The sequence below is a fragment of the Colobus angolensis genome, unplaced genomic scaffold, assembly GCF_000951035.1.
Source record: "Colobus angolensis palliatus isolate OR3802 unplaced genomic scaffold, Cang.pa_1.0 Scaffold16, whole genome shotgun sequence".
In the NCBI taxonomy this organism is placed as follows: Eukaryota; Metazoa; Chordata; class Mammalia; order Primates; family Cercopithecidae; genus Colobus; species Colobus angolensis.
Window position 1 is genome coordinate 12,186,167 of NW_012114710.1, and position 9,002 is coordinate 12,195,168.

Consider the following 9,002-nt stretch of genomic DNA (forward strand, 5'->3'; position numbering starts at 1 on the left):
AGTACACTTCATGCTGGAAAATTTCACATTGGATGTATATGTTTTCTAAAATTAAACATGTCTAAAATTAAATGTATTATCTTTCACCCAATCTCATCATGATTCATGCATTTCTGTAAAAAATAACTCTATCTTCCAGTTATCAACAATATATTCAAAGTCCAGAAAAGTATACAGATGGAGGAAAAAGTTATATACAATTCAACATTTTCCCCGAATGCATTTTTTAAATAAAATTAATCATGTATACATAATTTTTATCCTTCTTCAATCCTAAAATTTTTACCATGTCATTAGAAATCCTTTCTAATTATAATTTTAAAGGCTACATAGTTTTATTCTTTTTTTCTTCTTTCTTCTGTTTATATCTTTTTAGGTAGTCTAATTTTGATCTATTGTTGATGCTCTCTCTTTCATTTTTTATTTAATTCATTGCCTCTTTCAGCTTCAAAAATTATTTTAAAAATAATTTCAATCTGTTAAATTTCTTATTCTGCTCATTGATTGTTTTTCTCATTTTATTGAACTATTTCGATGAAAGAAAGAAGAGGTAGGAGAAGTCAGCAGAGCCTCATGGGTAATGACAAAAGCTTTGGATTTACCCTAAGGGCATTGGGATGCTATGAAGTTTTAAAATGAAAGTGTAGCAATTTACACTTTACACTGATGTTTTGAAAAGACAATTCTTAGATTGGAGCTATAGGTAGAGAGGAAACAAGGAGATAAAGTAGAAGGTGATTTCTAGAATATTTGATATGAAATTAGCAAAAGTAGATGAATGAAAGGTATATTTGGAGATAGAATAACAAAATGTGGTGGCAGCCTGGAGGTGGAGGGAGAGAGAAGAAATTTATGATGACTCCTAGATTTCTTGGTTTAAGTACATTAGGCGATAGTAGTGTCCCATTTCTAGAGATAGAATTCATTTTATGTAGAAAAACCAAGAGTTACGTTTGAGATGCTTGTGACACATCCAAATAAAAATGTCTAGTGAGAGGCTGGCTATAGGATAAGAGAGGGCAAGGCTATGAGTGTACTTTTGAGCTCATGAGCATATAAAATAGCATTTAAAACTAAAAGAAGCTGGGTGAAGTGGCTCATGCCTGTAATCCCAGCACTTTGGGAGGCCGAGGTGGGTGGATCATGAGGTCAGGAGTTCAAGACCAGCCTGGCCAAAATGGTGGAACCCTGTCTCTAGTAAAAATACAAAAAAATTAGCTGGGCGTGGTGACAGGCGCCTGTGAGCCGAGATCGCACCACTGCACTCCAGCCTGGGTGACAGAGTGAGACTTCGTCTCAAAAAAAAAAAAAAAAACCCAAAAGAGTAAAAGAGATCTTTGAGGCTTAGGGAAAAACTGTATTTAATTAATAATATGTAAATAATTGGCATGTTTTTAACTTCATACTTATCTAGGAACATCTTACATCTATTCATATATTCATATATTTTATTTCTATTAACAAACTTTGTAGTGTGTGCTATTGTAGGTTTGTGCATTTCTTACTGAGCTTATTCTTAGGTATTTTAACTAGATATATTATCATTATTGAATTGAATTTTTTTCACTATATTTTACACCTATTATTTGTATATTGCAAAGCTACAAGTTTTTACTTTTATTGGTAAAATTTAAAAAATGTATAATTAAGCCTAATAGTGTTTCTTCCTACTTATTTGGAGTTTGGAGGTTGATAATCCACATCATACTTAAATAAAAATATTTCTCATCCTTTCTACTAGTCATACTATTGATTTCTGTTTTTGCTTTATTGAACTACCTTCCTCTTCTGGAAAAAGATAAAATATTAATTTAAACAAAGAATGTTCTTCTTGTAAATGTAATTTAAATTACAACATCTTTTTCAGTATAAAGTAGAATGTTATTTAAGGTGCACATACATATATCTAAGTGTGTGTATGTGTGTGAGAATGTGTGTGAATTTTTATCATAAAGTCCCACTTTGTCATGGGGGATCCTTTATATCGTGTTGAATTGTTTTGCTAGTATTTTGCTTTATTTCAGGTTTTTACACCAATATGAGTGAATTAGCTAATTAGCTATATTTAGCTGTTGGGTGCTACTTTTTAGTCAAGTTTTTATATGAGAGTCAGTAGTTCCTTAAAATGAATTGGATAGATTCAGAGATTTAGGCCTTTTTATTGCTCTAAAATGGATTACATGGCAAGGAAATGAACACTATGTAAATATTTAACAGGTATCACATGCAAAATCTCTGAGCATGAAACTTTGGGGGGTTCATTCAATCATTTTTAACATTTTAGTATTTTGTTGCGACTCTTCTAAGCAGCATATCATACATTTTTGTAGACTAATTTTAGTTGTTTTTTGTCTTTCAATAGGGTGATTTGACTTACTGTCATTTAAAAAATGACAATTTTTTAAGGCACTTAAAAATCTATTTAGGCATTTAAAACGTACTTTGCTTCACATTCCATTGCCCGCCTTTCCTTCTTCCTCCTTTTCTCCTCACCCTTCCCTATTCTCTCTTTCTTTCCCTCCCTCCCTCCCTCCCTCCTTTGGGGTACAGGCAATGTCTGGTTTAATCTTGTCATTTCTGGGTTTGTTCTATTAATGATTACCTTTATATGAAATATACACTTGATATGCTATAAGTTTCGTCAAGGTGAAGGGTTTCATGTCTTTTGTTCACTGATATATTCTAAGAATCTAGAAGAGTGTCTGACTTATCGTAGATGCTTTGTGAATACTTGTTAAGTGAATGGGCCTGTGCAGGATGAGGCATTTAACATACATTTGTTTTCTGTTGTCCTCTCCTAATCAACTTTAATAACTCAATCTGGAATTATAGAAGCAGGTTGTTATTTAGCAGCAATTATATTTACATATAGATCATGTTTTTAATAATTTTAAATTCCAGTTTAGAAATGTCTTTGCAACAACTATTTATATGTAACTCTATGATATATTGAATTCACTAGTCATCATTAGATATTTGTTCTATAAACATCTTTTGCATTTTTATTTTTCAATATCACATGGTACATTATCTTTAGGTTAATTGTTCCAAAGTGTTTTCAGGAATTCAGCATGAATGGCATACATTCTGAGTCTATAGATGTATGAGATATTTCACACGTGTTTTCATATATTATACACATTGTACACTTTCACAAATTAAAGTATTCATGGCCCTGCTTGCTCTTATTCTGGCTTAGCATTTTTGATCATAAAAGTTTTTCTATCATAGATTCATCCTTAGTTATTTTGGAGCAGCTGCTTGAGAGTCTCGTGGGGTTTGTTAGTTTTTTATTTTTAGATTTCACTTTTCTCCCTGTAATTTTGGATTTTCTTTTAAAATAGATTTTTCTTAGAGTATGGTGCTTTTTTGAGTTGTAGATGGTCATCTTTCACTCAAGTAAAAATTTTTCCTCAATTGTGTCTTCTACTTTTCCATTTGTTCAGTTTTCTTTCTGAATGTTGTGATTTTTATTTTTATGGTTTCTTTCTAATTTAGTCTTGAGGTATCTCTGTCCAGAGTGGCCATAAGCCAAGATAGTCATTGTCTAGGTCAGCCCTGACCAGGGGATTTTGGTGTGTGTGTCAGGTGAGACACAATGAGCAGGTGAAACCAATATGCGTGAGACAGAAGAAATTTTTTACTCACAGGTCCCAGAGAGGTTAGGAGTAATGATGAAAGGCTTAGGGAAAGTCCTGATGTGACAGGGAACTCAAGGTGGGGGCTGGGAGGTGGAGAGAGGAGAGGATCTGTGGGACTATATGTTTATTAAGGTCCACGGCACTATCACTTAGGCTTTTCCATGGGGGTTGTGAATTGGCTAGTCAAAAAAAAAAAAAAAAAAAAAATGAATGAATGAGAGGGAAGAAACTTACATGACTGATGCGGATGAATAGATCTCATTATAGCTGCATTGGGTGTGTCAGGCTGTAGGTCAGTGGGAAGAGGAAACAAATGGGCTATATCACCAGCAACCACATAGGGAAGGGAAGTTTTTACTAGGCCAGAGGTGACAGGGTACGACTGGGTTTCAAACAACTTATGTCAGGCCTAGAAATTGATGCCCAGGCAGAAACCACATTAAAGAAATTTATGGTATTGAGGATTTAAAATGTTTGTATTGAGTCTTCTTTCTCTGCCTTCAATATTTAATATCTTTTTTATATGTTCACTTCTTTACTTTTGCTCTATATCACATAGAAGTCTCTTAAAGTTATCTTTCACATAAATATTTGTTTTTCTAAAGTATACAGCTGGCATTTGACTAATTATTTTGTTTACAAGTTCCTTAAGTTTATTTATTTAAAAAATGTCTGCCTTCATATCCATTGTTTTCATAATGGCTCTGTGCTCCAATTTTATTAGGTCTTATTGTCTTTTATTTTAAAACTTTTTTTTTGTTAGCATTTTGAAGATCCTATTGTCTGGTACTTCCCCCCGCCCCCCCAACATAGAGCCACTGTTTTCTAAAGTGTTTCATAAAAAATATGTTAGGGATCTGATCATTCTCTTAATTTTGAGTGAAGTATATCTTCTTTTTTATAATGTAGTTTATTTTTGATGTGTTCCATTTTGTTTTTCTCCCCTTGCATATGCACTTATCTACCAAAGAGTTACTACGTCTTTCTGGTGGCAGACCGAAAGGTGGTTGGAATTTCATGATTGTCTTTGATTGCTTGTTTGCTGGTTGCTTCTACCTCTAATTACCACAGCTTTTGGTACAATTTGAAGTATACAGAAAAAAAAAATCTAGTTTGTTTTTTTCTGGAATTAACTGAAATATTTCTCTTTCTTTAACTATTTTGTTCTCTGCCCAGAATAGAGTATCTGAGAAAAAGACCGCAGTTCTTTACTGAGGTATATTAATTTGAAAAAAAACTCCCCCAAACAAAACAAACCAAACCCCCCTAACTATCTTATCAAGCATGCGCTACTTCTAATTAACTTCTTTTCCCTTAGGTAACTATAAGAATTATTTAGAATTTTTTTCAGCTGCAATAACAGAAAATACAACTCCAATACAAAAGTTATCTGCGGCCAGGCGCGGTGGCTCAGGCCTATAATCCCAGCACTTTGGGAGGCCGAGGCGGATGGATCACGAGGTCAGAAGACCGAGACCATCCCGGCTAACACGGTGAAACCCCGTCTCTGCTAAAAATATAACAAATTAGCCGGGTGTGGTTGCAGGCACCTGTGGGCCCAGTTACTCAGAAGGCTGAAGCAGGAGAATGGCGTGAACCCGGGAGGAGGAGCTTGCAGTGAGCCGAGATCGTGCCACTGCACTCTAGCCTGGGCGACAGAGCAAGACTCTGTCTCAGAAAAAAAAAAAAAAAAATATTTGAATGATAAGCATATTTATTAACTCATTTAAGTGTAGAGGTAGAGTGACTTCAGGGCTTATCTAGTGGATGGAAGGCATTATGAAGACCCAGATATTTTCATCTTTTCCCTCTGCCACCTTCAATATTCAGGCTACTCTCCTCATCATTAGAAGACAGGTGTTGGAGCTCCAGGCAACACAGCTTTTTTTTTTTTTTTTTTTTTTATGCAGAATAGAACCCAACCCTCAACCGTGTTTCCTTCACCAGCGAGGACACCTTTCTGAGGAGCTCCCCAGAGGGTAAGTCCTCACATCTTGTTGTAAAGAATTGTGTTACATACTCATTTCTAAATTAACCACTTGTAAGAGGAATGGATTTCCATAATTCGCTTAGGTCGGCGGTTCTCAACACAGTCTGCAAGTAAACTACCTGGGCAACTTAAAAAAATAAAACAAACCCAAAACTCCTATAACAACAAACCAATTAAATCAGAATATCTGAAAGTGGCCTATGGTTTTCTGTATTTCTAAAAGTTCTTAATTATTGTGTAGCAATACACAGATGTGGAGAATCATTGGCTTAGGTTTATCTAAGTTCAAAATCCAGGCCTCGGGGTTAAGGAGGGACCCAGCCTTCTCAGAAGCACCTGGCTGATATCGTGTGTCTCTGTGTCTGCACCTGAATCTCATCTCAAATTGTAATGCCCACGTGTTGGAGGAGGGGCCTGGTGGGAGATGATTGGATAAGGGGGCGGATTTCTCCCCTCGCAGTTTTTGTGATAGTGAGTTCTCATGAGAGTTGATGGATTTAAAGTGTGGCACTTCCTCCCTTGCTCTAGCACTCTCTCTCCTGCCACCACGTAAGATGTACCTTGCTTCCCCTTTGCCTTCCTCCAGGATTTGAAGTTTCCTTAGGCCTCCCCAGCCATGCGGAACGGTGAGTCAATTAAACCCCTTTTTTAAAAATAAGTTACCCAGTCTCAGGTAGTTCTTTATAGCAGTGTGAAAACGAACTAATACACTGGCCGTTTGATATTTGAACAAAACCAGGATCTTATAGTTGAAGAAGGGCTGACTGATGGGTCGTCAAATTTGTTCTGTGCGGTTGTCTACCATTTTGAGTTCTAAGAATTGAAGCATTATCTTGGCTATCTAAAGGGAAGAGCTGATGAGTATGCAGATGTGTGCCATCACCGTGGCTAATGTGGAAGAACATTCCCTTGTGTTTGGGTGAATAGCTATATTTTCTTCAATGTACAACTAGTTTGTGGAGTCAGTGTAAAAAGTTGTGGTAAATCTGAGCTTTGCCTGCTATACTTTAGGGCACCCATGCTGCTCTGTTACAGTCAACTGATCAAAGGTAATTTAAAAAATGTTTATCCATTTTCATCAGAGCTGTAAGAAGCAAGACTTTGGCAGCCAGCGTTCTTTTAAACTTGTAATATCATTTTAGACGTTTTTATTTTTTCCATCTTTATTCTGCTATTTCTCAGAATTGTTCACTAGACCAGACGAGGTACTTTGAGGAACGGAAATGTGTTTGTATTCACCATTGCATGCCCATTGTTGTATACACATATAGAATAGAATTAAGGCTCAAAAAATATTTGGTGAGTAAATGAACATGCTTCTCTGCTCTGATTAGACCAGTCTAGTCACAGGCCATGCTCATGTAGTGGTTTCTCAACCTACAAAATAGGGATTTCTGGGTTCCTTCCATTTCTTTAGTCTTTTCTCAATGTAGCAGCCCACATAGTTTTTTTAACCCTTATGTGAGATCATATCATTCTGCTCAAAACCTTCCCCTGTTTTTGCATCCAATGCAAAATAAAAGCCAATGCACTCAGATTCATCTATAAGGCTCTGTGATCTGGAATTCTAGCTTTTCTCTCATCTCATCTCTTTTCTTTCCCTCATTTTTTCCAGTCCAAACATACTGTCATTCTTGCTGTTCCTAAACACATCAAGTATATTCCTGCTTCAGTGCATTTACTTGCTGTCCCCTCTGTTCAGGAGACTTTTCCCATAAATGGTCACATAGCTCACCCTCTCCGCTGCTTTGCATCTTTGTCCAAATGCTGCCTTACCAAGGAAATTTCCCTGACCGGCCTATTTGAAACACTCATTTAAAACCTCATCAGCCCATTGTCTCCCTGCTTTGTTTTTCCCTTTGTGTTTATCATCATTTTCGTCTGAAGTACTATACACGTGCTTGTTTATTGGCCTGTTAGCATGTCATCCCCAGAGAAGTACAAGCTTTTTAAAGTGAGGAATTTCAGTCAGTCTTATTTATAACTGGACCCCTATTGCTGGGAACAGTGCTTGGCGCAGAATTGGTACTCAATAAAGAATTGGTGAGTGAACAAATTATCTGCTTTCTTTACCTGTAAACTGAGGGTAACAATACCTACCGTTGTTCAGCAATTTTCCTTTGTGCATTAGTGTTAATGCATATAAGGTAATTAGCACAGTGCTCAGCACATAGTACTTGCTGAACAAATTATGGCTTTTGTTATTTTTATAATAAGCTAAAAACCTAAAACCCTGTTTCATCTAATTCCATGAACATATGTGGCTAAATTGTTATGTACAAGGCACCATTTGTACAGAGTATAAAGACAGAAAAGGCAAAGTGCTTAACCTTATAGGAGTAGCACATAAACATGGTAACTATGTTTTATATTCAGGTACCCCAAATTCTTGCATGATTCATATTTATATTTCTAGAGTTTCCAGATATCTTAAGTGCTGATAGGAAGCCTTTTCAACAACAACAAAATAAATTCATGTGCACTTTCCTCCTCTGTAAGAACGCCTTTGAACATTAGTGCATCTCTCTCTAGGTTATATTCTTGCCTAGGAATTTGAACATCTCTAGAAAAGGTAGAACACAAAGTCACAGTCTGCTATTTCAAATTACCACTGTTATCTATGCTTTTTATATCACCCACATCTCTGTATCATGAATATATGTACTTCTATATCTATGTATAGATAGATTTATGTGTAGAAACATTTTATAGAAAAACTTTGTATTTCTATGTATAGATCTATATATAGAAACTTATCTATGTATAGAAACTTTGAGATATAAATCACATACTTTTATTATAAGGAAGTATTTTAACCCTAAAAACTAACATAGAGGAAATATAATGAATATCAACATAGTCTATAGTTTTATCAAATCTTAACATTTTCCCATGTTTGATTCAAACATTTTTCCTAGTAAATCGATTATTACAGATGTTGTTGAATACTCCTATTTTATTTCCCAGATTCTATCTTGCTCTGTTTCTCACCAGAGATAATCTTGACTTTGTTGTTTCTAGTTACAAAGAATTTATTCTTTTTAAGTCTTATAATTAGTAAATCCTGGATGTAAATCATACCAGGATTCACATTAGAAAAGAGCAAAATAAACAAAATAAAATATCTCATTTTAAACTCTGGAGGTCTACTTTCTCTGGAAAAATCAGGAAACTTGGTCAATCCAGGTCTTCATTTCTTCAGAATTTCATTTCTTCAGGTGCCCAGATGAAACTGAGAGATGGTTATCTACTCATCAACAGAACTGCATTTAAGGTCTACTAAATTACCTCTCGGCTATTTCTTTTATTTATATTTCTTATCAGGGCTTTATAAGTATTTGCATTTGTAACTTCTGTTTTCTAAACCTTTT